The sequence below is a fragment of the Heliangelus exortis genome, chromosome 12, assembly GCF_036169615.1.
Source record: "Heliangelus exortis chromosome 12, bHelExo1.hap1, whole genome shotgun sequence".
Taxonomy (NCBI): Eukaryota; Metazoa; Chordata; class Aves; order Apodiformes; family Trochilidae; genus Heliangelus; species Heliangelus exortis.
In genome coordinates, this window is record NC_092433.1 from 1,519,114 (window position 1) to 1,542,728 (window position 23,615).

Sequence of the window (23,615 nt, forward strand, 5' to 3'; positions counted from 1 at the left end):
TTGCTGGCTCATGGGCATCTTCTTGTCTACCAGGACCCCCAGGTCTCTTTCACCTCCACTGCTCTCCAGCAGCTCAGCCCCCAACCTATACTGGGACATCGTGTTGTTCTTCCCCAAATGCAAAACTCTACACTTCCCCTTGTTGAATTTCATCATGTTTCTCCCTGCCCAACTCTCCAGCCTAAGTCTCTCTGAATGGCAGCACAGCCTTCTGGTGTGTCAGCCACTCCTCCCAGCTTAGTGTCATCAGCAAACTTGCTGAGGGTACATTCTATACCCTCATCCAAGTTGTTGATGAAGATATTGAACAACACCGGTCCCAGTACCGACCCCTGAGGGACTCCACTGGTCACACACCTCCAACCAGATTCTGCCCCATTGACTACAACTCTCTGACTCCTTCCTTTCAACCAGTTCCTGATCCACCTCACTACCTGATCACCAAACCCATACTTGATCAACTTACCTACAAGGATGCTGTGAGAGACGGTGTCAAATGCTTTACTGAAATCAAGATAAACCACATCTACCGCTCTTCCATCATCTATCCACCTAGTAATTTCCTCATAGAAGGCTATGAGGTTAGTCAAACATGATTTACCCTTGATAAAAATGCCTTTGACAACTTGTTCCTCAACATGCAGGAGGCCATACTCAAATACACCTCCTGTGCTGGAAAGCTGAGCATTCCTTCTTGGACAGAGAACTGACCTTGTCCCCGTGTGCCCAAGAGGCTTCAGCCCTCCCTGAGAAACCTTTTGGATAGGCAGTACTGTCCAGTCTGGAAATAGTTACTGAGCAATGGATTTCCTAGGCAGAGAAAGGTGCTGCCATCCTTTACATGCTGATCTCTGGGTCTGTGGAGATGTCATCTTAGTACAATGGAATGCTTGGAGCTTTTGCTTTGTTTTCTGCAGTTTTGGTTAGTGGTAAATGTAGTTGTGAGTGCATGTGTACACTTTGTGTATACATATGTGCACGTGTGGATGCACTTTTTTTTTTTCTTTTATTCAAAGCAAAATATTTGTGGCTGTTCTTTAGACTCTTTGTTTGGAGTGGCTCCTCTTTTCCAAAGCACAATTTTGCAAACATCACTTTTGCAAAGGAGCCAATATTAGTCTCTAAGATTGCTTAGGCTTCCACTGTTCCAGTGGCTGCAAGCTATAAATATTTTTGGACCACAGAAACCAAAAAATGTTAAAATATAAGTGGCTTCTTATTTATGGATAAAGTTCTACCTAGAGGTAGAAAATAAATCTCCTAATAGGGCTATTCCAATCACTATTTATAGGACTTTGTAATCTGTTTATTGGTTAAGTAAAAGCTCATCTCAACTTTCAGATTGCACACATTATGTTTAAAGAGAATGTATCCCATGTTACATTAAAATGAAGATTCTGCAGTTAGTCAAATGTAAAAAAAAAATGGTTTGTTCTGAAGTACAGTTGGTGTTTCCTTAAGACTTGTGTAATTTTTTTTAATCAGTTCATGTAATTTTCTTGGAAATTCTTTGCTTTTGCTTACTAGAATGGAAAAGACAAAAATCTAGTAATCTAATTTGTTGGATTACAGGTGTTTCTGTGAAAAGGTTTTTTTATTTTACAGATACGCTTTGAGGATTCTGTTGGCTCTGTTCTACAACTTTTAATTATAATTACTGGTAGGAATGGGCCTGCTGAGCTCTTCTAGGAAATTAATTAGTCCTTGTATCTGTAAGAGTCTTAGAGAAATTATTTGATTTTCATGTTTTTCCATAAATTTTTAGAATAAGACTGAATGCTGAACTTGGACAGACTTCAGTTAGAAGTTGGGATTAAGACATTGGTGATTTTCTTCTGTTTAAATTACTGTATGAGCAGTAGATGAAGAAGAAAGCATCATTACTTCATCTGCATTATCTGTTCTCACTCTCTTTTCATGTGTTTCACATGTTAAGGCAGTTCCTCATCTCAGTGTGGTTAGAACCAGGGTGTAGGGACAAGTAAACATAGTTTGGCCCAACTAAAATAATTCTGCAATTCTATAGAGCATTTATGTGCAGTAAGGAAAAAAAAATCTGGTCAGTCTGGGGAATTTTGGATTAGCCTGTTCAGAAGTCAGTACTGAAATATTTTTCACTTCTAGTGAATGTCTGGAAGAAAATGGAAGGGGAAAAAATTTTCTGGGGAGGGCTAAGGTTTTATGGATAAGATGTGAGGTTGTATTGGCTTTGCTTGACAGGCTGAGAGATTGCTTTGAGTCTGGAAATTAGAATGTACTCTGGTGCTGCTTTGTACTTTATTCTGCTGTCTGGAGGTCTGTCTGAGAGCTGAGGCCAAGGTAAAAATGAAGGCACAGAGGCTGGCCTAGGGTGATATGTAGAGATTTATGCTCTTCTAGCTTGTAGTAGGAAAGACATTTTACCTCAGGTAAATAGCATTAAATATTGTCTTGTAATATGGCACTAATGGTGATGGGTTTTTTCTGAACATAAATTTGCAGGGATAGAAGCACTGGATGCTGGGGGGCTCCTTTGTTGTTTTAGCTGCTTTGTTGCAAGTAGGATGGGAAATTCTGAAGGACCTTCCTTGCTGTGTGTGTTTTCATAGCTTCATACTCACATGATTTTAGTCTCTTTGGAGCAGAAATCTTCATTATAAGCACCATTTTGAAGCATCAGTAAGGATTATGGTCTCATCTACTCAAATGCTGTTTTCATGCATGATGCCATTAGGAGTATTATGTTGTGTATTGCTTAAAATTATTCTTGATTAATTATACTTTCTATTCACTTATTATAGAATCCCTCAAATCTAGACAGCAGGACTTGACAGCATAAGGAACAGTTGCAGCTACTTTTGGTTGGTTTGTTTTTTTGTTTCTGTTTGTTTGTTTTCATAAAGTTAATAAAGCTATTTATTCAGTTACGGTGGGGTGAATATTGGTCCAAAATGATTGCTTATATTTTGAGTAGTTCTTACAGTCTCTTTGTTTCCCATTGATTTCTCATCATTATGACTTTACATTTTAGGCAAGTTCAACCCCAGTGTTCATTGACAAGAATTGGAGGCATTGTACTTGTCAGCATTTCCACTGAAAAGTAATACTTGCTGCTCTGAAATAGAGAGGCAGTTGTAGCCCTAGATGAGAAGCAGTACCTGAAGGGTTTCTCCAAGGTGAAACTTTTGGTTCATATCCTTAACACAGGGAATGAGCACAGGAAACCACAGTTCTCAAAGGGCTAAGGGTGTATAGAAGTCAAAGAGAGGAGTTGGTATTAATTTTCTTCTAGTAATAGATAATATTAATACAGTTGAAATGTTTGCAGATAGAATTCAGGTTTCTTATTTTGAAAAAAAATTATTAAAACCATCCTGAAAAACAGATGGAAAGGAATAGTTCTGGGGGAGTGTACTTGGTCTCCTTGGGAGGAAGAAAATAAATAATAATAGTCAATACTAATTCTCTCTACTTCATGATAAAACAGAGACCTTTTTATTTTGAGAATCAGCATTGCAGTAGAAATCATTCTCCAAAACTGGAGGTTTTGTGTGTGGTTGTGCTTTTTCTCAGCCATAGTTAACAGGCATATTTTATAGTTGCTGATTTTCAATATAGTGGGGAAGTTACAGGTCAGGGTGAGTGAAAAGTTTGCTTTCCTGTTGTGAGAACATTGTTTCAAGATTTTGAATTGCAAATAGGTTGCTTGTCCATACAATTCTATATTGCTTGGAAATCTTACATGTAGGGAATGTAGAGGAAGATAATTTAGTGAAGTGTGTGCCCTCAGGAAGAAAGGGGACGTTGTACTTGCATATGTTGTGAAAAACATATGCAACTAAATTTAGCTCCTACTTGCAGATTCTACTTATTTTCAAGATTGTTTGTGGGATACTTCCAACCTTGTATGAAAAAGGGCATGGGAAGATTTTTTTTTTTTGTTCCTCTTTGGGCCCTCACATCTCCTTTTCTCCTTTCTCCTTCCCCTAAGGAAAAAAAGACTCTCAACAGAAGACAAATTATTTCTCTGCACACATTTGTATCTCAGTAGTCTGATTTAGCATCATGTTGGTGTGCTGCAAGATTAATTGGCATATGATGGGTTTTGGTTTTAGCCCTCACCTCCCAGTTTTATACAATAACTAATGCTCCTCCTGTAAATCTTAGATTTATCTGTGAAAAGTTAGCCTGTTATCCAAAACAGTTTCTTTCCTGTTCTTTTGAAAACTGGAAACAGCAGTGACTGCTGCTAAAGGGCTGCAATGTATTTTTTGTGTATTTGACACTATTACTATTGGACAAAAAAAGGAAAATATTTATCTGTTAGCACTTGAGTCTTAACCCTTCTTAGTGAGTGTTCCTGTCTGCAAGTGCTCTGTGTCAATGTCAGATTGACCTCTTCAGTGGTTATTTGCAGAAATTATATTTCTTCTCCCCTCAGGGAAGTTCAGCACTAAGGTAGATTGTCTCATGAACCTGGTTTGATTTAGTTGGAACAGTATTGATTGTTTTCCATTTGAGGAAAAAAAACCCAACCAAACAAATACTGTTATTCTAGTTGCGTGTCACATCTGTACCAAACTTGTACCTTGGTGCTCTTCTGTATTTTGAAGCTATAATTTATTCTCATCCAATATACCTTTTCTCCCTGGAGATTTTGCTTTGCATGTGGCATGTTGCTGCCTTTCTATATCAAGCTAAAAAAATATTATTTAGTTGAAATAGATGTTAAGGATTCTACTTGTTAATAATCTTCTTATGGTGTCGGTGACCAAAAAATATTAAAATTTAGGTTTTATACCATGTATTTCCAAGCAGTAAAATAAGGCTGTTTATTGACTCTTCAGAAGCTTTTCAAGACATTAAGATAATTGCCTTTTAACACTGCACTTCATACAGCTGTTGGTATTTCTTCCTTGACAGCAAGTCAAGGTTATGAATGCAGAGATTTTTGGCACTTGGTAAAAGTAAAAGGATTGTTAAGACACTTTTTTTTTTTTAAGAAGGTCACTAAAGAATGCTGAGTTGCCATTTTCAGAGGTGACTGTCCCAGCTGCTTTTAAAGCTTGTCCTTTGTCTTTGGAATACCTTGCTTTCCAACAGAACTGCTGAAGGTTGAGTCAAGTTTGTTCCGAGCTGTATCCCTTGGAAACGTTTTGGCAAGCATGATTTAGTGCTGCTTGTCTTAATCCTGTACATTCCTCACCATGGCAAGGCTACACATTCAGTAAGCTTTATCCCACCCTGTACTTTCAGCATTAAAGTTGGAAAAGCCAAAGGCATCCAAAAGGTGGTATGAGAAATGAGGGTTTTTTTCTGTTTTATGGCTTTAAGCTTCAACAGTCTTAAAAAGAGATTATTTCATAATAGAAACTATAGTTTCTGAAGAATCAGCCTGAGATTTGTCAAAGGTATGAAGTGACACAACTATTTTAAGCATTACTGGGCCGTAGATCTATTTGAAACAGTTCATGTCAACATTTATGTACACATACATAAAACTGGGGTGGAGAAAATCCTGCTTGAACTTGTTCCAATGACTGCTTCATTTAGGCAAAGGACCTCCTGCTGACCAGCCCTTCCTCATAAGGGCAAGCTTCTAGGGCAGCCTGTAAAACTGATAAAATAATAGTAGGTTATTCTGTGGAGGTGAAGAGGACACTTGGGTTTCAGTGGCTTCAGGCAATCCTGCTGGAAGGAGGCACTCAAATGATTATGATGACTTCTGTCAATGTAAAATGGGTACAAGATGTTTTATGTGGGTCTGATTATTATTTTTTAAAATGAGTAAAGTCATGAGTAAAGTCAACTCTGACTTTACTAGAAAACCTGGATTTCATTAGACCTGTCCCACACAGGGATGTGGTTGTCTCCAGCCTAAATCTTGATTTTTTTTTATTTTTATTTTTTTTTTCAGGTAGGTGACTGTTCATTTCAGTAATTCAGATGGAATGTGCTGCATCAGGGCTCTGCAGAAAATGGAACTGATTTTGAATCCTTAGGGAATTCTGCAACACAGAGCTGGATGCTTTTGGGAGACACTGGAGTGTGAGTGAGTGTTATCACTTTGTTTTATTTTATGGTACTTACACTAGTATTTATGATGATACCACCATAATATTGTGACATGTTGTCTGAATAACTCTGAGAAGTAGGGAAATCACTCCTGTCTACAAAGAGAAAATGAGTCATGCAATAGATTGAGAAGTTGCTTGTGATCCTATGGTAGATCTTGTGGAAAGGATAGTGGGCCAGGACTGCTGCAGCACTAAGGACATTATATATAAAAATATAAGCAGCTGTCCTGTTTCTTGTATCTTAACACATAAGCCAATCCTGTCTTCTATCAAATAAAAATAATCTGATCAATAGAATCTGATCACTTCAGACTCAGGAAAAAGAAATATTCCAAACAGTATTATTGTCCTGAGACAGAATCTGTGCTTTTAAAACTGGGATGAAGTAAGCAAAGAAGACTGTTCCTAAATAAAATAAGGACTTAATTAAGGTGGTCACTTCGTTTTGTTGTAGCTGTTGGATTACTGATGTTATAAATTAACAAAGTTTAAGTAGATGATTAAAAGTAAAAATAGTTTAATTGTTACTCCATGAATGGAAAAACGTTCTGATTGTTTGAGTAAGATCACCCTGGGTGTTTCAAGCCACCTTCGTTTTGGGACAAGCAGAAACTGAGTGCTCTTTTAAGAATAGGAACCACTTTGCTGCAAAATTGCTGTGATGGTGACTGGGGAGGAGCTTCTGATCTGTAAATAAAATCTAGAAGATACCATGAAGCAGGTTACTAAACTCCTGAGCATAGTCCATGACAACTTATGTTCTTTGAATCTTGGGCATTTCAGAAGTTCTGTATTTATATCAAAATTCTCTATGATGTTTTAAGGGAGGAATCAAACATTTTCAGGACCCCTAGTCAGGTATAGAACCTAGGGGTTCTAGACATTGCATTCATGCATCTCATTGCTACTGCTATAGGCAAGCTTGTTCTCTATTGTTCTTCTATCATAATTGCATGTAAATTAGAGGGAAATAAGACCCAGTATCTGGAAATCTCTCAAATCCAATTTTCTGTGTGGGAAGATCTTCCTGATAGGAAGCATTACTAGAACCTTTAAATCAATGCAATACACTAACAAAATCCCTTATGGGGTTTCAGGGGTAGCATTTAACAAGTTTCTTCTTTGCTGGTACAAATAACTAATTGCAGTTATATTTCTGTTTTTTATTGTTTCTTTGAGTTGTCTAGTTGGAATATTACCCACAAAATGGAAGCATATAGGCTAGTCTGAGTCATGCATTGATAAATCATATTTGCTTGAAGTGGGAGATCCATTTAATCCCTACAGACAGAGTAAGAATCTTTGTTTTGGAATTCATCACAGTTTTTTGAGTCTCAGCAGTAACTACCAGTTATAGTTAGCAGTTACACTGATGGTAACTTGATGCTAGCCAGAATCAAGCCTAATCTTCTCTACCTAACTCTTACATGTCATAAAGATTTATCTTCCAATTGACATCCCCTCCTTAATAGAAAAGCTGTTAGAGATGAAGGTAAATAGTTTGGAATAGAGTGGAATATATTTATCTGCAAATAATTATTCACTCTCTTTGTTCCTCCATGCTCCTGGTTGTGTGATTACAGTAGAGGAGGCTGAGGGGAAGTCATGGGAACGGGTTTATTCTGTTTGGAGGTCATTCCATGAAGCTTGATTTCTGTAAAATGCTCAAATGGGAACACCCTAGTGCCCTGAGCTCAGGAGATTATCAGTCTTCAGAGGGGCAATCAGGAGCTGAGCCATTCCCCTGGCTGCCAGGCTTGGAGCCATCGATCACTGGTGACAGCTTGACTGCATTGATTGCTCCTGCAAAAATGTTATCAATACTGCTAATGAAAGTAATTATTTTGATTCTGAAATTATTGAATTTTTACAGCAGCAAGGGATAATTACTGAAAGTCATTTCTTTGCAGTAACGCTGTCTCTGGCAGGTTCTAGGATGGGGGAATCTGAGGTGTTTTAATTTTAGTTTTAGAAGGAACATGTTTTGAGGTGGCTCTGTTCTTGGGGTGCTGTGCAGCATCCAAACAAGGGAATCATAGTGCTCCTCTGCAGGTCAGTGACAGTACATTTCTTTTAATCTTCTCATTAAGAGGTAGCTAAGAAAGAGAATCCAGTGTTTTTCTGTCTCAGAATACTGGATCATGTCACAGTCAAGAGCATCAACTTGCAATGCTGTGAGTCCTTTTAAAATTTTTAATGTATTATCAGCACTTTTTCTGTTCTGGGGTCCAGCACCCATTAATTTGAAGTCATATCTGTGAGGGTTCCACATATGTGGCTTGTGTTGAATGCAGAAAATACACAGTGTAGGCTCAGCAGCTCTAGGTCATGTAAGAATTCTGCAATAGCTGCAGAGAAAGAATCCAGCTGGCCAGATTTGTATAACAAATTCTTTCTTTCAATTGTGGTTCGTTTTTTTTTTTTTTTTTTTTTTTTTTTTTAAATTTAGTGGCAGCAATGGTGGAGACTTGTGACAAAACCATTTTTGGCTGAAAAATGTAAATTCACTGTAGCCCAAACTATTTGTGTAAATGTGTCCTTTGGAAATGCTAATGAAAAGGCCATTGGAAACTACTTGTTTCCTGCTAGCTCTGCTATAGGTTGGCAGAGCTGCTGTGACACTTGCTGTCATCCACAGACCCTTCTGGGTCCTTGGCTTTGAGATTTTAGCAGAGGACCTCAGGAAATCTGGGTTCCTGGATCCTCAGCTTCAGCCCTGCCATGCTCAGTGCTTGCAGAAAGCCAGGGGACTCCAGGAGCTGACCCTTAGAAATCAAGCCTTGATTGTAATAATTTCCAAAAGCTAATTTGATTTCTTCTCCCGTGGTAAGTTTTGCAGTATCTATGTTTTTTCAGAATTTCTTGCTCAATAAATTTCTCTGTTGCTACTTTTACAAGTTGGGTTATAAATGAAGGAGAGAGCCCACAGGTGCTACACAACACCCTGGCTCTCAGAGCTGACTTAGCTGAGCTTTAGGGAGAGCAAAAAGTTAAAATATCCTACTATTCATTCACATGTGTGGATTTTTTTTGGGTGGAAGGAGTGGTGGGGCAAGAGTGAAGCTACTTGGGAAGGCCACTGGTGAGTGCCTGTGTGTCAGATGGGTCAGTGGGAAGGTGACAACTCTGCTGGTCTTGGCAGTAAATGACAATGACATTACCTTAGTCCTTGCAAACTGCATGGCTTAGGTGTGTAAAAGAAGCATTCATCTCAGTTATCCTGAATTAATTATTTGGCTTAAACTCATAGGTTCTAGTTTGGCACAGTCTTATGGACCAGATTTATGCTCCTAGCAGGTGAGATTTTACTACAAATAAATTAGGTTCAGAGAAAGTAAAGCCATTTCTATTTGTGTAGAGACTGTTTTTATCCTAGAGTGACACATTTCTGTAACTTTTTTGTATGTGTAAGCTATTTAAGCCCTCACCTGCTTAGGGCATCCAGCACCTTCTGCTGTTTTAACTTCATTTTGCATCAGGCTCAGTGTAGCAGAGTAAGCTTCACTGCTCTGAATATTTTATGTTGTCACTGGAAAAGTCCTAGCTGGAAATTGCTTATCTAATGGTTTACATTTGGACTCTTTTTTAATAATGAGACAGACAGGGGTGAAAGTGACCTGCTTTGACTAATGCAAGTGGCTGAAAAAAATGAGAGGTTTTATGAAAGCTTATATGGTTAAATGAAGATTAAATATTACAGAGGTTATAATTCTCTGTGTTTTTTTCAGTGTTTTACTAGGGTGTGTTTTTGCATTTTTGTTTTTGTTTGGTTTTAATTTGGCAAACTGAGAGTTCCCTAGTTTCTCCAAAGTGAACATAGAAATGCTCAAATATTAGACCTTGTTATATATTTTGCAAATGAAGAGCAGAGAGTCTGATGAAAGTAAAACTTGTAAAACTTAATGGGAGTCTCCTGAACACAGTTCAGTGATGCTTAGCTTGGGAATATGTTTCCTGGTGAATCAGCTGTTTTCTTCCTTTTTTTGGGCTATTTTAATTTTTATTTTTTTTTTAGATGTTGTTTAAAAGCTTTTATGTCTTCTTTGGGTTTGAGAACAGTTTTAAAACATTAACTGATCTATTTTGTGAAGGAAGGATTATGTTTTTTCTTAAAAGGACTGTGGACCTATTTTTTTTTCATCCAGCTATTCCTCATCAGCTTTGACATCCACGTGTGAAATTGAAAGTGTTACACACCTGTACTACAGATGCAACGTAGTGGTTTAAGCCCAGGGATAAAATAGGAAATTATAAAACTATGAAGAGAGTTTCTCAAACAGGTAGTTCCTCTAGGAACCTTCAATATAAAGTCTTAGAACTGCTCTTGCCTCTGCCTCTCAATACTTAGCAGGGGGGGGGCTAAGTTCACAGATCCCTGTAGTTTCCAAATGTCTTATAAGAAAATCAGTAATTATAAAAGAAACATTAAGGGTTTTTTCCTGTTTATGTGACTGCTTTGTCTAAATGATCTGATACCCTACATGAGTGGGACAGGTCTTCTGATTTGACAAGAACACTTTCTGTTGAGCTGACTTGTTAGAGTTTATTAATACTCCAAGGTCTATCTTATCTGTTAAGTCAGTCCCAGCCCTTATGCCCTGATATTTTAAGTACATCTCAGGGAACCTTGAGATGAAGGTGTTGAAGGCTTCTTAAAAACAGTATAACTAAACTTGCCTTTTTCTTTAGAACTACTTACCTTTTCTGCTTTACTATTTGCATGGCATATTGACTTTAAAAAAAAAAAAGAAAAGAAAAAAAAAAAGCAACAAAGCAAACCCACTGCTTTTTATGGCAAAATAACCTTCAGCAGAAGTTTAAATAGGAATGTATTATTATGATTGCTGAGGAGGGTGGATGCAGCTCTGCTCTTCTGAAGGAGGCTTCTGTCAGGCCCTTAAGGTTGAAAGCTAAAAACCATATTTTGTTTCCACAGTTTTTTTTGTGTCCTGTGCCACTTTGTCTGTGGAATTATGCACTGCCTCTGTCTGCTGAAGCACCAGTCTCAGCTTTTGTTTCTGTCGATCTTTTGCAAACCTAAACAGACAAAAGTTCATTTGAAAGAAGTGAGGGTGAGCTCTCTCTCTCTCTCTCTCTCTCTGTGTGTGTGTGTGTGTGTGTGAAAAGCACAGCACAACTTTTTAACTTAGTTCATCCAAACGAAGAAGTTGGTGGTATCAAAGGGCCTGTCTCACATTTGTCCTTCTCTAAATCAGTTGTCATGGCAGAATTCAAACTGAAATCTTTTCAGGCAACCTAATTGCTTGGTGTCTGTGAAGAGCTGAGATGGTTATCCCTGTATCTTGACAGCAGTTTAGCAGCTGAGATTTGACTACTGGGAGATTTGGCTCAGATTCCTGTGCTGTGTCATTCTGCTTTTGAAGGCAATTATTCAAATTGTCACACAGCCACAGAGGGGCCAGGGAGTGCTCTGCAGGAATCAAGTCATTTAGCTGAAGTAAGCCTTAAACTCTGTGGCTTGGAGAGGACAGGGAAAGCCAGTTCTATTTGCATGGAGGATGCAATCATCTATTAACCCATGTGGAAGTAGAAGGCAAGTTCCTTTCCCGGGCACTAGGAAGACCTAAAGTTTGCTTTCTTCCCTGCTCCTTTGCTATGACTGTCTTGCTCTGAAGATTTCTTTGCTACACCCATGTGTTACCTGGCAGTTTTTCTCCCAAATGTTTTCAGACCAGTCTATGTGGATGGCAAAGGGCACCTATTTTATGAACCCATATGAGTCCATTAACTGAAACAGGAACAGACATCGTAGTATTTTTAATATAGAAACACAGAATTTTTTTTCCATTTTACTTTGTCTCTCTGAAACGATGAAGGTTGTGTTTTCATGGATGCCTTGTGGTTTTGGTGTCTATTCATTTGCTTGTCAAGTGGCTACAGGAACTTCTTCATAACTTCTTAATGCATTCTGGTGATAGCTTAGATGCTAGATTTTTGCAGTAGTTTTTATGATAGATGCATACAGATTGCCTGACTTGTTGGAATCAGAAATATCCTACAGGATGCAGCAGTATTTGCCTCTGTCATTTAACTAAAGAAAGAGGTTTGCAGCCCTTGTAACCTGCCCTGAGTGAAGATGTCTCAAAAAAATACATTATTTGAATTATGCAGGACAAGTAATTTCGAATTGCACCTTAGTTTTATACTTTTTTTAAAGCTAAAAATCTGCAGAGCTCACTATATACTTATTAATTATTGAAACCATTTATTTTTTTTTTCTAGGCTTATTGAAAGAGGATGACTTTAATTACTTACTGTCTTTTTGCAGAAAGAAATTTGTTTCCATTTATTAAAAACTTCAAGAAAAGGTTGTGGTGCTGGATTACCTTGCAGTTACCCTGCTGTAATTACTCTGGTATCATCTTGGGTTGCTTCTTTGTATGTGTAAATGAGACAATCAAGTAAAGGAGTTCTGCACAATGCTGAAGCTTTTATATGTTAATGCTTTGTATGGTTTGTAAGTAAAAAAGCATAATTTAGATTTAATGTCAGTACAATACAATTAGGCATGCTTCTTTTTTAGGGGTGGAATCTTTTTAGTTAAATTAATCTCTCAATGTAACAGCTATACCTGAAAGGTGAGGTCCTGTGCTTTGACACAAAATTATGTAGTTGTTATTCTTCCTTCTCTACCCATTTTAGATGAGGTGGGTTTGCATTCAAGAAAGCAGGTCCAGGACACATATGTACTTTGTAATTTAGTGCTAAAGTGTAATTTACTCCCAATTTGCCAGGTTGCTTTTCCCTGGTAAGAGGGCTCAAGACTTTCAGTATTTGGTTCATGTAGTTTGTCAGGCATTGTGGTGGGCAGTCATATAATTTCTTGAGGGTGTGTTTCTAACTTTCTACCTTGATATGAAAAGTTTTATATGCCCTCATCCTCTTGAGCCATATTGGTCTTTTGAAGGGTTATCTTTAGCAAGCTTGTCCTGGTGAAGTCTGGCCAGGTGAGCTGAATAGAAAAGATGGAAATCATTAAAATCACACTTACAGGATAAAATTAGCATTAGCAATATCTGTTTCCTTTCAGTTCTAGCACAAATAAAAGACTAGTTTAAAAAGCTGTCTGGTTGTTATTGTTGTTGTTATTATTATTATTATTATTATTATTATTATTGTTATTCTGCAGTGCTGGAGGTTTGCTTGGCTTGATGTGTGTCAGTGAAGCCAATCTATTTCCTAGCAGATAGGCAGCAGGGCAGTTTTGGTTATTGATGCCTCTGTATTTGGTAGAGATACAGAAAACAGGTAATATCAAAAGGTAAAAAACGTAATAATTTTACTAAGTCAGCACCACTACTGTTAGAACAGAATGGAAGCAGTTTGAGTGCAAACTGTTCCCTTACAAAGCAGCTGTCAGGCTGGAATCCCAGTGTGGATGAGGAAATGTGAACCAAAGAGTGAAGTCCACAGTAGTGCCCTCCTCTGAGTGTCTCTTCACTCCTGCTGCTGTAGCAATGCAGTTTCCTCTGCAGATTTTATGTAGCCTACAGCTATGTTTAATATTTTCCCTCAAGTAGAGGGTTGGTTGTTCCATGCTAGAAATCCAGTAGCATTTCCATTTCATCTTGCTAGCAGCTGTGTAACATGGCAGTCAAGGCATTCTTGTGACATTTACAAGAATTCAACAAGGTTTCAGATATCCTTTAGGGCACTGTTTTTTGGTTTGGTTTTCTTTTTTCTTCTCCCTGAATAAAGGGAGGTTTTTTTTCCTTTTTTCCTATGTTTTTCATGGGTTTTGGAAGAGAAGCAGCAATACTGTTTCAGAAACAGCAGTGTACTTGATTTCTCAGTGGGAGGCACTCTGAAAAAAAGGGAATAGCTTACAGCAATGACAGGTACCTTCTGATTCATGGATGAGGAGCCATTCTTCCACAGAGAACACTCCAATCTGTGTAGAAAATCATGTAAGGCCATTGTAATGTTCAGCACAGAATATCTTCATCCAGCAAGTGAGGTATTTCTTCCTGCTGTCAAATTATTTTTGGCTTGAGTGTAGCTGATCAAACTTGACTGGGACTGCAGCTGTGTGAGGGTTGCTGTAGTTGGGTTTATGGTGCTCCCAGAGAGGAAGCTTCTGTCAAGCTGGGAATTGATTCTGGCAGTAATAGTACTGAGCAGCTCAGGAACAGTGGTGCTGGAGTAGCAGAAGGGTAATTTGCAAACATTTCATCCTGGCCTTTATCACCAGGAAGAGTGTGAAGGAAAAAAAGTTTCTTTCCACCCACTGAGTGCTGTGTCATTGCAGCACAGAGTTTGTCAGCACAGCTACAAAATGTTCATGTGGTGCTACTGGAACTTGTTGGCATGGAAAGAAATGCCAAGAAGGAAGGTGATGCTTGCCACATACTCATGTAAAGCCCTTGCACGATGGTAGTAATGAAGTCATTGAAAGCTGATGTTTTTGTATATATTTTCATTTTTAAGTAAGCCATTCATTAAGGTAAGAGATAAATAAAAGTATTAATCCCACCTGTAAATTAAAAATAAACTTTTTGTGTGTGTGTGTGTTCCTGTTCTAATTTTTAGTTGACAGTATGGTGGGGGTTATAGTTTAAATTCATGTGTTCTAGGAGGCAGAGTTTCTAATTAGTGATTAGAAGTTGTGTTTTAGTAGTATTTTCCTTTTTGTTTCTTTTGGTGGTTTTTTTTTTTTTAAACTTGCTTTAGCTGGTATTAATTCTCTCAGGGCCATTAATGACTTTAAACAACCCCCTGAGTTATTTCCTGGACCATGTATTTCTGGAGCCTTTCTGTTTCCTCAGCACAGATTTTGTTCTGTGCAGGCCTGCTCAGGGACTGGGTGATACCAGTGGTGACACAAGAAAGGCACTTCCACTGCATTTAGCTCTCAGTGGTATGGGGATATATGGTTTGAAGCTCCTGTTTCTCCTCCTTTTGGATGTGCAACTTCTCAGTCCTTTCCCCCTTCCACTGCCCCTGTTCTTCTCTCCTTTCTTATTCCTGCTAGGATTTTGCCAGGGCATTGTCAGAGCCTTCAGTATTTTAAATCCAGGTGTCTGTATCACAGCTACTCATTCAAATATTGATCAGTAATGCACAGATTTGTTTATATTGGGTTTGATGCCAGACTAGCAAAGAACTATCTGGAAAAATCATATTCTTGCTCCTGTTCCCTTTTCTCTTCTCACTTTATTGGAATTTTTTACTGAAATTAAGATGTTACCCCCCCAGCAGGGTGTACCTGCAGCATGTTGCTCTACAGCAGCAACATGGCTCAGGTTGGAGGCTGGAAGCAGTTCTGGAAACAACTGACAGCATTTCTCCCCCCAGTGTAATCCTGCATTGAAATAAACTAAACTGTGGTACTTCCCCAATAATTCTAATGAAGTAAGAATTCTGGGTTATTTCCATAAGTTAACTGTATTAAAAAGCATATACTTAGTTAATTTACATAATTAGTACTTATCCAAAATTCTCCTTTTTTTGAGCTCAAGTCTGTTGAATGCTAATAGAGCTGCATTTACAGTGTGCTAAGTGAGATTAGAGCTGGGTCCTGCATCTTTGCTTTGATACCTTGTGGAGCAAAATTTTCCAGTAAAAGCCTTTGACTTCCATGTGTGCCAGGGTTGAAACCCTGCAGGGAAAATGCACTTTTTGTATGGTAGGGAAAGCTTTATCTCCAGAGCTGGTACTGTTAGTATGTTGCTGAAGTCACAGAAAAGGAGCTAAGCTTCTACAAGGAATTTTAATTGATACTTTATGCAAATCTTAGGTGCTGAATAATGCATTCAAGAAATGATGCTGTCTAGAATATTTCCTGAATTATCTGAAGTCTTTGAGAAGAACTTGGATTTCCCTGTCTATTTAATACCTAAGGTGGCAGTGTAGCTGTTAGCTTCTAAATAGTAATTGTATAGTATATTTGTAATAAGGGAAGTGCTCTATATTTCTATATTTTCTGGTCAATACATTTTTTTCTTCAGTAGATGTTAAGAAGTGTCTCCCACCAAGGATGTCTTTAGTATAATCTCTTAAGTAATTCATGTGTCCTTCTGTTAGTAACAGAGTCAACCAGGTACAGTGTCAGCAGAATTTTAAACTGAAGTCATATGGCTATCTCACCAAAATATTTACTCCTTTTTCCCCTGGAATATTTTTAAAAACAAATAATAAGCAGTGTAAGGACTAAATGTATGTCACTGGCAGGCAAATCAGTAAATTTTACTTGCCCTACAAAATGTTGCTTTGTGATCTGCTAGTGTCCTTCAGAGATCTTTTTGGTTAAAAAGTTCCTCAGAAATGAAGGAATCTAAACTGGGTGAAAACAGAAGAAACAGTTAATCTTCCTGAATGTAAAATACAGGTACATTGGATTATACCCTCCATCAGGTGGATGGTCTTGTTGCAACTTGCTGAGTTCTCTTTTACCTGTGGGCCTGTCTTCTTCAGAAGAATATAATTCATCTTCCAGAGTGGCACTACACAAAGCTGTGGTGGCAACAGGAGGAGGAGGTGGAGGCAATAATGATGCTGTCCTGCTTTAAATGATTAATTACACTCAGGAGCATTCCCTTGGACATAGAGGGTTTTACAAATTCCTAGTAAAAGGAAGTTCCTAAGTTGTGGAAGGAAGTCCAGGTAGCAGCTTGTCTGTTTTCTTGGTGTTTCCTGTTTCTAGATGTACTCTGGTTGATGCCCAGAGTCTGTGTCCCTAAACCAGCACTTGGGCTGTTGCAGTGGGGACCAGAGACCCTATAAATGAAGTAAGATGTTGCTCAGGTTGTGTGTAACAGTGGGGCTTTAGTTCCTTTTTGGATCCAGCCTCCAGTTCTTCCTTTCATGGCTGTAGTGACTTTTCCCTTGGATGGATAAAGACTTCAGTGGTTGGAAGGAGGGAGGGTTAACTTTCTGAGGAAGTATTACAGACACATGCCCTAATTGTGGGTGCTATTATGAGAGTAGGGCTGAGCTGTGATGAATTAGGTAATTCCCTCTCCCAGGAGAAGAGGAATGAATTCTTAATAGCTGAGAATTGGAAAGCAACCTTATTTAACCAGCAGAGGGAAAACGGTCTCCTGAAAGGGCCCTGTCATAGAGTGTCCCAGCTTGTCAGGCTGTGGCTTCTGGAGATGGGAAGGAGGTTTGAGTCTGAGAAACCTTGTATGAACTTTATCATATCTGAGAAAGTTGAACTCCAGCAGCTCATCTCACTTTTGACTCTACTTCTCTGACCCTTCCTTACTTTTAAAGGCAAATCAGTATTGATCCAGCAGAATGCTGGTTAGGTGGTAGGTATTTTGCATTGATTTATGAGCAGTTGCAGGGAGCATGAACCTACCCAGTTAGGAAGGGAGAAGATGTCAAAGGTGATACTGGAGGTGCTGGGTGCAGGGAGAGATACTTCGTGCTGTTTCTCCTCAGGAAGATGTCTGGAAAGAAAAGTTACTAACTTTGTAAATATTTTAAGGTATGTTGTTATTAGACTGGGCTATTGTATTTACCCTGAGACATGATACAGATCTGGCAGAAAAGCTGGAGGGCAAAGGACAGAAAAAGCTTTTAAAAGCTGATTGAGAGCCTTGGTTTTTTGTTATTTGGAGGGAATGACAATCAGGCCTTTTCTTTTGTCATCATTTTTTAGGGAGAAAGGAGTCTGGGGAGAACAGCAAATATAGGCAAGTGTCAGGAAAAATCTTTTGCCACTGGGTTTTGCAGTTCTCTCCTGCCTTACAGCTCTCTGTCCCCTTTAAAAATTCATGCTTATTTTTATCCCTATCTGGGACTTGCTGTGCAAAGTAAAACTGATGTCTTCTGCCTAACGAGGCCTTGCTCCTGTATTTCTGCTTTTGAGAACTCTATAGCCTCTGTAGGAAAGGCTTTGTCTTTCTTTGGTGCATGGTTTGTACAGTTTTAGGGGCTGGCACACTATAATTAAAATTGAAGTAAGTAAGGAAGGCATTTAGAAACAGTAATTACTGGTGTGTCAGTAACAAAATTAGTGGGAAGTGAGTATGAAAAGAGAAATCTTCCATCTGTACACAGCTTTAGTAGATCTGTTCCTGCCTGTGGGCTTAAAATGTTACTTTAGAGTTGCAGGACCACAGATGTACCTGTAGCTGCCACTAATGATAAGAATTCTCTTCATCTCAGTGGGGGAATTAGCTGTCCTTTCCTTTTGAATATTAATAGCTGATGTGCTTCCCACACAGACCCTCTGTGTGGGTGGTTGCACTGCAAGGTGTGCAGGCCAGGAAACCATCTGTGCATGGTCTACTTCTAGGTGACCACAGAAATAGCCCTGGAGCTCTGGCAAATGTCTCTGAGCTCCACTTGCTATTTAGTCGTCAGCCTTCAGGGCTGCTGGAATGTTTTGGCAGAACCTGGGTTTCCAGGATCACAGAAACATGAGCCAAAGCCTGGCTCTGCTCTGGGTGCAGTCCTGCAGGGTTGTGGAGAAAACTGAATAACACTCAGCTTGCTCTCAGGGTATAGAAATCTGTTTGTAGTAGAACAATTTCAAAACCAGTTTACAGTCAGGAGAGTGAAGGGAGAATAAGTGAAGGGAGGTTTTGTTTGTTTTTAATTTTGGGGCTTTTCTTGATGGAAGCTGTTGTGCACTATTTTTATTTTTTTTTTATTTATGTGGACCTCGTTTGATCTCTGCCAAATGTGTTAAGACAAGCAGCTGAAGCAGGTTACTGTGCTCAGTATTTAAGCTCCAAAGCTGGTATGTAGTAAACACCTTGAAGCAAGTATTTCCCTTTAATAGAGATGGGTGTGAGTTGTGGAAGGACCTGGTAATGCCATCTGCATATGGAGTACATACTTTGGTTTGAACTGATGCAAAGACTGGAGTCTGCTGTGAACTTTGGATCCTGCTCCAGGCTTTGATGCTGCTCTCCTAAGCTCAGGGTAATTTGGGTATTTTTTCCCTCACCCTGAACATTCAGTTTTTAATGGTATCTCTTTGGAAAATGGAATCTTCGTAACTTAAAAATTAATATCCTGATTTTAAAAACATCCTTGAGGCTACAGTCCCATCGTTGAAGGTTGTTCTGAGCAGTGCCACACAAGTGCAGTTCAGACTTTTAAGCCATTCACTGCAGAATGCAGATTTCACTGGAGAAGGATACAGAATTGCTGCATTGCTGCTTTAGAAGTTCTCTGTTGTACCTGACACTGTGTTCTTTTTTTCTGTTGTACAATGGGATAATGTAAGATTGCTTTTGACCTACTACTGATTCAAATTTTCTTCCAGCTCTTAATGTTCTTGTTATTTTACACATAAAATAATTTTTTATTTTTTTAATATAAAAATTTTTAATTTAAAACCTTACATTAGTAAGGTTTTGTCCAGGGATGTATTTTTCAGTATTTTGGTAATTGTATTGTTTTGAAGGCAATGCAAATTTTGAAAATTGTAACTTGTGACCACAGCAAACCTCAGCAGATAGTAGCAATGATCATCCATATAACCAGTGTGTTCCTTTTTGACAAAAGTAAATATCAAATCATTTTACTAGTTTAACATTGAGCTTCTATCTCCAGAAAGGGCAGTGATCCTGAAGGCAGCTTGGTGGATGGGTTGTTTCTTTGGTAGGTTTGGTGTGTTTTGAAGAAGCCCAACTTTTTAACTCACATTAGGGTCTATGTTTGAGTGTACATGCAGATTTTAAAAAGCTTTCTAAAGGCAGAAGCTAAAAAAACTCTTCAAAAACCAGGTGCTTTGATTTTTTTGAAGTCTTCCCAGGCCCTGACTCTCAGAGATATCTCAGGGCAGAGTGAATCAAATGTGAGCACCTTGGGAGCACCTTGTCACACAGGTTAGCAGCACTCTGAAAAAACATCATTGCTGGGGAGAGAAATACAAATTCTGATTGTGTGAAATCAATATAAAGGGGACACTGGAATGGTTTTAAAACCTGAGAAATACACAATCTATGAAATAAAATCCTGGGGGCTGCTTTGTTGCTGTTGCAGCCTGAGCTGACATGAACTTTGCACTGAATGGTCCAAAAGAATAAAAGAGGGTTCTGACCCTGCAATGAGTTTTGCATGGGGTCCTCACCATTTAGACAGATGGGATATATGAGATTTGCCATTTCTTGTTTCACTGTTGGAATAAATGGCAGCTTTTCAAACAATTTATGCTCATGAAGCACTAATTTTTATTGAGTTTCAGTGAGATTTGCACACTGCCATTGAAATGAACAAAAGCCCATAAATTATTTCAAAGATAAAAGAAGCTGTTAACAGCAGTCAGTTTGGATTATTTAAGGCAGTGTTCAGTTCTGCCTCATTCCTTTAGCACTGTTGAACCACTTTTATAAGCTTGCACTGCTGCTTTTTTCTTTGGGCATGCAGAAGCATCATGGCTTTGCCTGTTTGCTGTGTGTGAGGGCAGGCAGTGCCAGGGGGCACTGGGAGAAGCAGTAGGAGGGTGGCTGTCAGTTTGTTTAAATTTTCTTTTTTTTTTTTGGAAGCTGGTTGTCCAGTTAATATGCCAATGGGTATTCTACCTTCTACCCTCAGACATGGCTTTGAGATGTCCAATGGTTCCCTCTTCCCTTTGCCTTCTCCTTCACTACCTGATTAATTTCTCGTACACAGTTCTTGGATTTAGTGGAAAGATTTGTGAATGGAAATGGATTATCTGGAAACTCCTGTTACTGGCAAAGGGATTTGAAAATTTGGTTGCTTCATTGTGGTGCTGAGCACTTCTGAGTGTCTGGCCCCATGGGGGACTCTGTTCTGGGCCTCCCCAGTGGCCCAGCATCTCTCCTTTGGTCTGTGGTTTTGATTTAAACCTCTTTTCTGTGAAGTAAAGGAGGGGCAGGAACAATAATTTTAGTGAAACACTTCATAAAGCTGAAAGGTATTGATCTTCATCCTATAGAAGACTAAATTAATGGCTTTGAGAACACTTAGCTGCTCAGTGAATCACCTGCTCTGTCTTCATGTACTGTGTTAAAAGTTTTGATGGCTTGACACACTAAATGCCATCATTGCTGTTGGTTTCTCATCCCAACCCTGGATGTCTAGGTAAGTCAGATTATTCATCTCTATACTCAGGGAGTGGAACAGTTTCTGTCATAAAATACCAGGTGTTGAGGAGAATGCTTCCCACACCTGTGATGTGCTGCTGGTCCACTGAAGACTTCCACAGTCTGTTTCCCTGTCATCTCTGATATGTTAAACTGGGGGTGAAAACCTGTTTTGTTTGGTTCTGCTATTTTATCTTTACAATTATTAAAAATGCACCATGCAGTAATGAAAGATTAAATGCACCTTCCTTCAGATGCTCCAGAAAAGCTCTCTGAGAGGAAACCTTTATTATTATGGTGCACAGCTTAGGTACATGGAGGGTAACAGAGCTATTTTAATTTTATTAAAAAAATACAAAAAAAAAAAAAAAAAAAAAAGTAATAAAAAAAAGAAGGAATCCTTTTTTCACTTACAAGGGAAAATGTATGTTTCATACTGACTAGCTCTTTGCAACAGGCTCCTTATTAGAGGATATTGAAATAAAATACATTTTCTGTTGGGTGTTGATATTTATGGGTCACTTGGAACATCCCTGAAAGCTTTTTGTTTTCTTAGTTTATGGGGAATAAAGACAAGTAAATGAAAAGACCCAGGCTACTGTAAAGCTGTTTAGTGATTTGTGATGGGCAGTCTGAGAGAGATGAAAATGGACCTTTAAAAACCCCAAAAACTAAACAACCCTTTTCTCCCCTGTTCCTCCAGAAATGGACATTTTTGTGCTGACTGGACAGCAGGAATTTCAAGCATTGCGAGAATAATGGTAATAAAGCAACCATTATTTGGGTAAATGTAGAAGAATGCAGAGAAATTGGAAATAAAATTAGTGCATCCTTGCTTTGAAATGTGGAATATTGAGGAATTAACCATCAGACTCCATAACTCATGTTGGAAATAAATTGATGTGCAGGAACCATCTGTCCTCAGCAGGAAAGAAACTGAACTGTCTTAAATTAATCTTTTGAGTAGAGTGGTTGGAGGGTCTATGTTTAGCTTGGTCCCTTGTGGGACAGCAGTTTTGTGCTTTTATGTTTGTTTGGCATTTTTGTGGTGGCTTTTTTTGTTTGTTTTTATGTTTGTTTTTAAAACAATACCTCAAAACCACCCAGAGAAAAATCAAACTGTTTATTTTAACTTACTCTTTCCTCTTTGTTTGAAAATGCTTTTATTTTTTAAGGAAAACATTTCAACTGTTGAAGTGTGTTCTGTTTCTGGGAAGAAAACCAAACAGCAATGGGGAGGTGGAAAAAGTTAAAACACAAAGCAAGTAAGAGCTGTTTCTGTGGCTCCTGCAGCTCAAGTGCTGAAGGGCTGTGGGCAAGGCACATTGGTGGCACAGAGCTGCTGATTTCCACCTCCTCAGTTCCCCTTCTTTTGACTGAGGACAAATCCAGGTTCTTGAATGTTCTTTTTTTGGCCTGCCTGTGGAAGGAAAGCTCCCTAGCACAGGGACAGGTTTTATTCTGCAAAACTGGTCACAGGCAAGTGTTGTGGAGAGAGATGCTTCCCAGTTAGCAAATATCATGGAGTTAGAGGAAAAAAGTGACTTGGTGGAAGTAAAGAAGGGCTTAGCATTGCTTTTGGGTTGTAGTTTCTAGTGGTGCTGGAGCTATGTGCTGCCTGAAAAAGCAGCTGTTTAGGTATTTAACAGCTATTAGAAGCTGAAGAAATGGCTTTTATAGGAGTGTTGTAGATGTCTGAAGAATCTCCTTTAGTACAAGCAGTAAGTAAAGCCAGATTGCAAACCAAACATTGTTTATTGCACATTATGTGTACTAGAAGTACCTCTGAATACAGCTTTTTTTTCCTGGCTCATTAACTGAAGAAATAGTGACAGCATTGGGTAAAGGCTTTGAATTGTTATCTGGAGGAATCCATTTGGGGGAAACTTGGATTAATAATACTGCCAGTATTGATAAGCAATAGGTAATACCAGTGTAAGCAGTGCTGGTATTGATTCTGCTCTCACTTGTGGACAGTTATTGGTTACGTTTTTGTTACTTGCTGGAAAGCCTGATAAATTTCTACCTTTGCAAACACTTAGTGAAAAGTAGTGCTAATATTTATTGGCTCCCCTTCTCCTTGTTGAAAGGAATAGTAATAATGATTTATGTTGCTTCCTGGCTTTGTTAGGTTGGCATGTGGGTCCTCCTCATATGAAGTTAAATATAATATTTGGCATCAATTGGAATTGATGCTTTTTCACCATGTAATCATCACTGATGTGGTTCCTGAGCATTCTGTGCAAGACTTTGTAAGATTCTCATTCACTTGGCCATATTGTTGCCTTCTGAAGTCACTGGGGACCCAGATCTTGCTGATCCCAAATGAGGGTTAAAAATATCACCAGAATTTTATAAATCACTTACAGTGAATTACATCACACCTCACACAATGTAATTCATCTGCATTTATTCTGTGAATGATACATTTAATGAAAAAAGTTACTTAAGGCCTCCAAGCCAGTTTTTGAACAGTATTTTTGCATCTATTTGCATTCCATATATCTCATCTCTGGGATGAGATGGAATG

General features: G+C 38.6%; 1 protein-coding gene across 24 annotated transcripts in view; it reads left to right on the top strand.

Annotated features, from left to right (window-relative positions):
* ATP2B2 (ATPase plasma membrane Ca2+ transporting 2) overlaps window positions 1-23,615 on the top strand; it is a 408,804-nt gene that overhangs the window by 70,704 nt on the left and 314,485 nt on the right. For 19 of the 24 annotated variants that reach the window (XM_071755354.1, XM_071755361.1, XM_071755360.1 and 16 more), the window contains exon 1: window positions 5,903-6,027. The exons of 3 other annotated variants lie outside the window; for them this stretch is intronic. The gene's annotated coding sequence lies outside the window, so the exon portion shown is untranslated. Of the gene's footprint in view, window positions 1-5,896; window positions 6,028-23,615 lie in introns of those variants that run through there. 2 more of the 24 variants (XM_071755387.1, XM_071755378.1) reach the window with 1 other exon arrangement.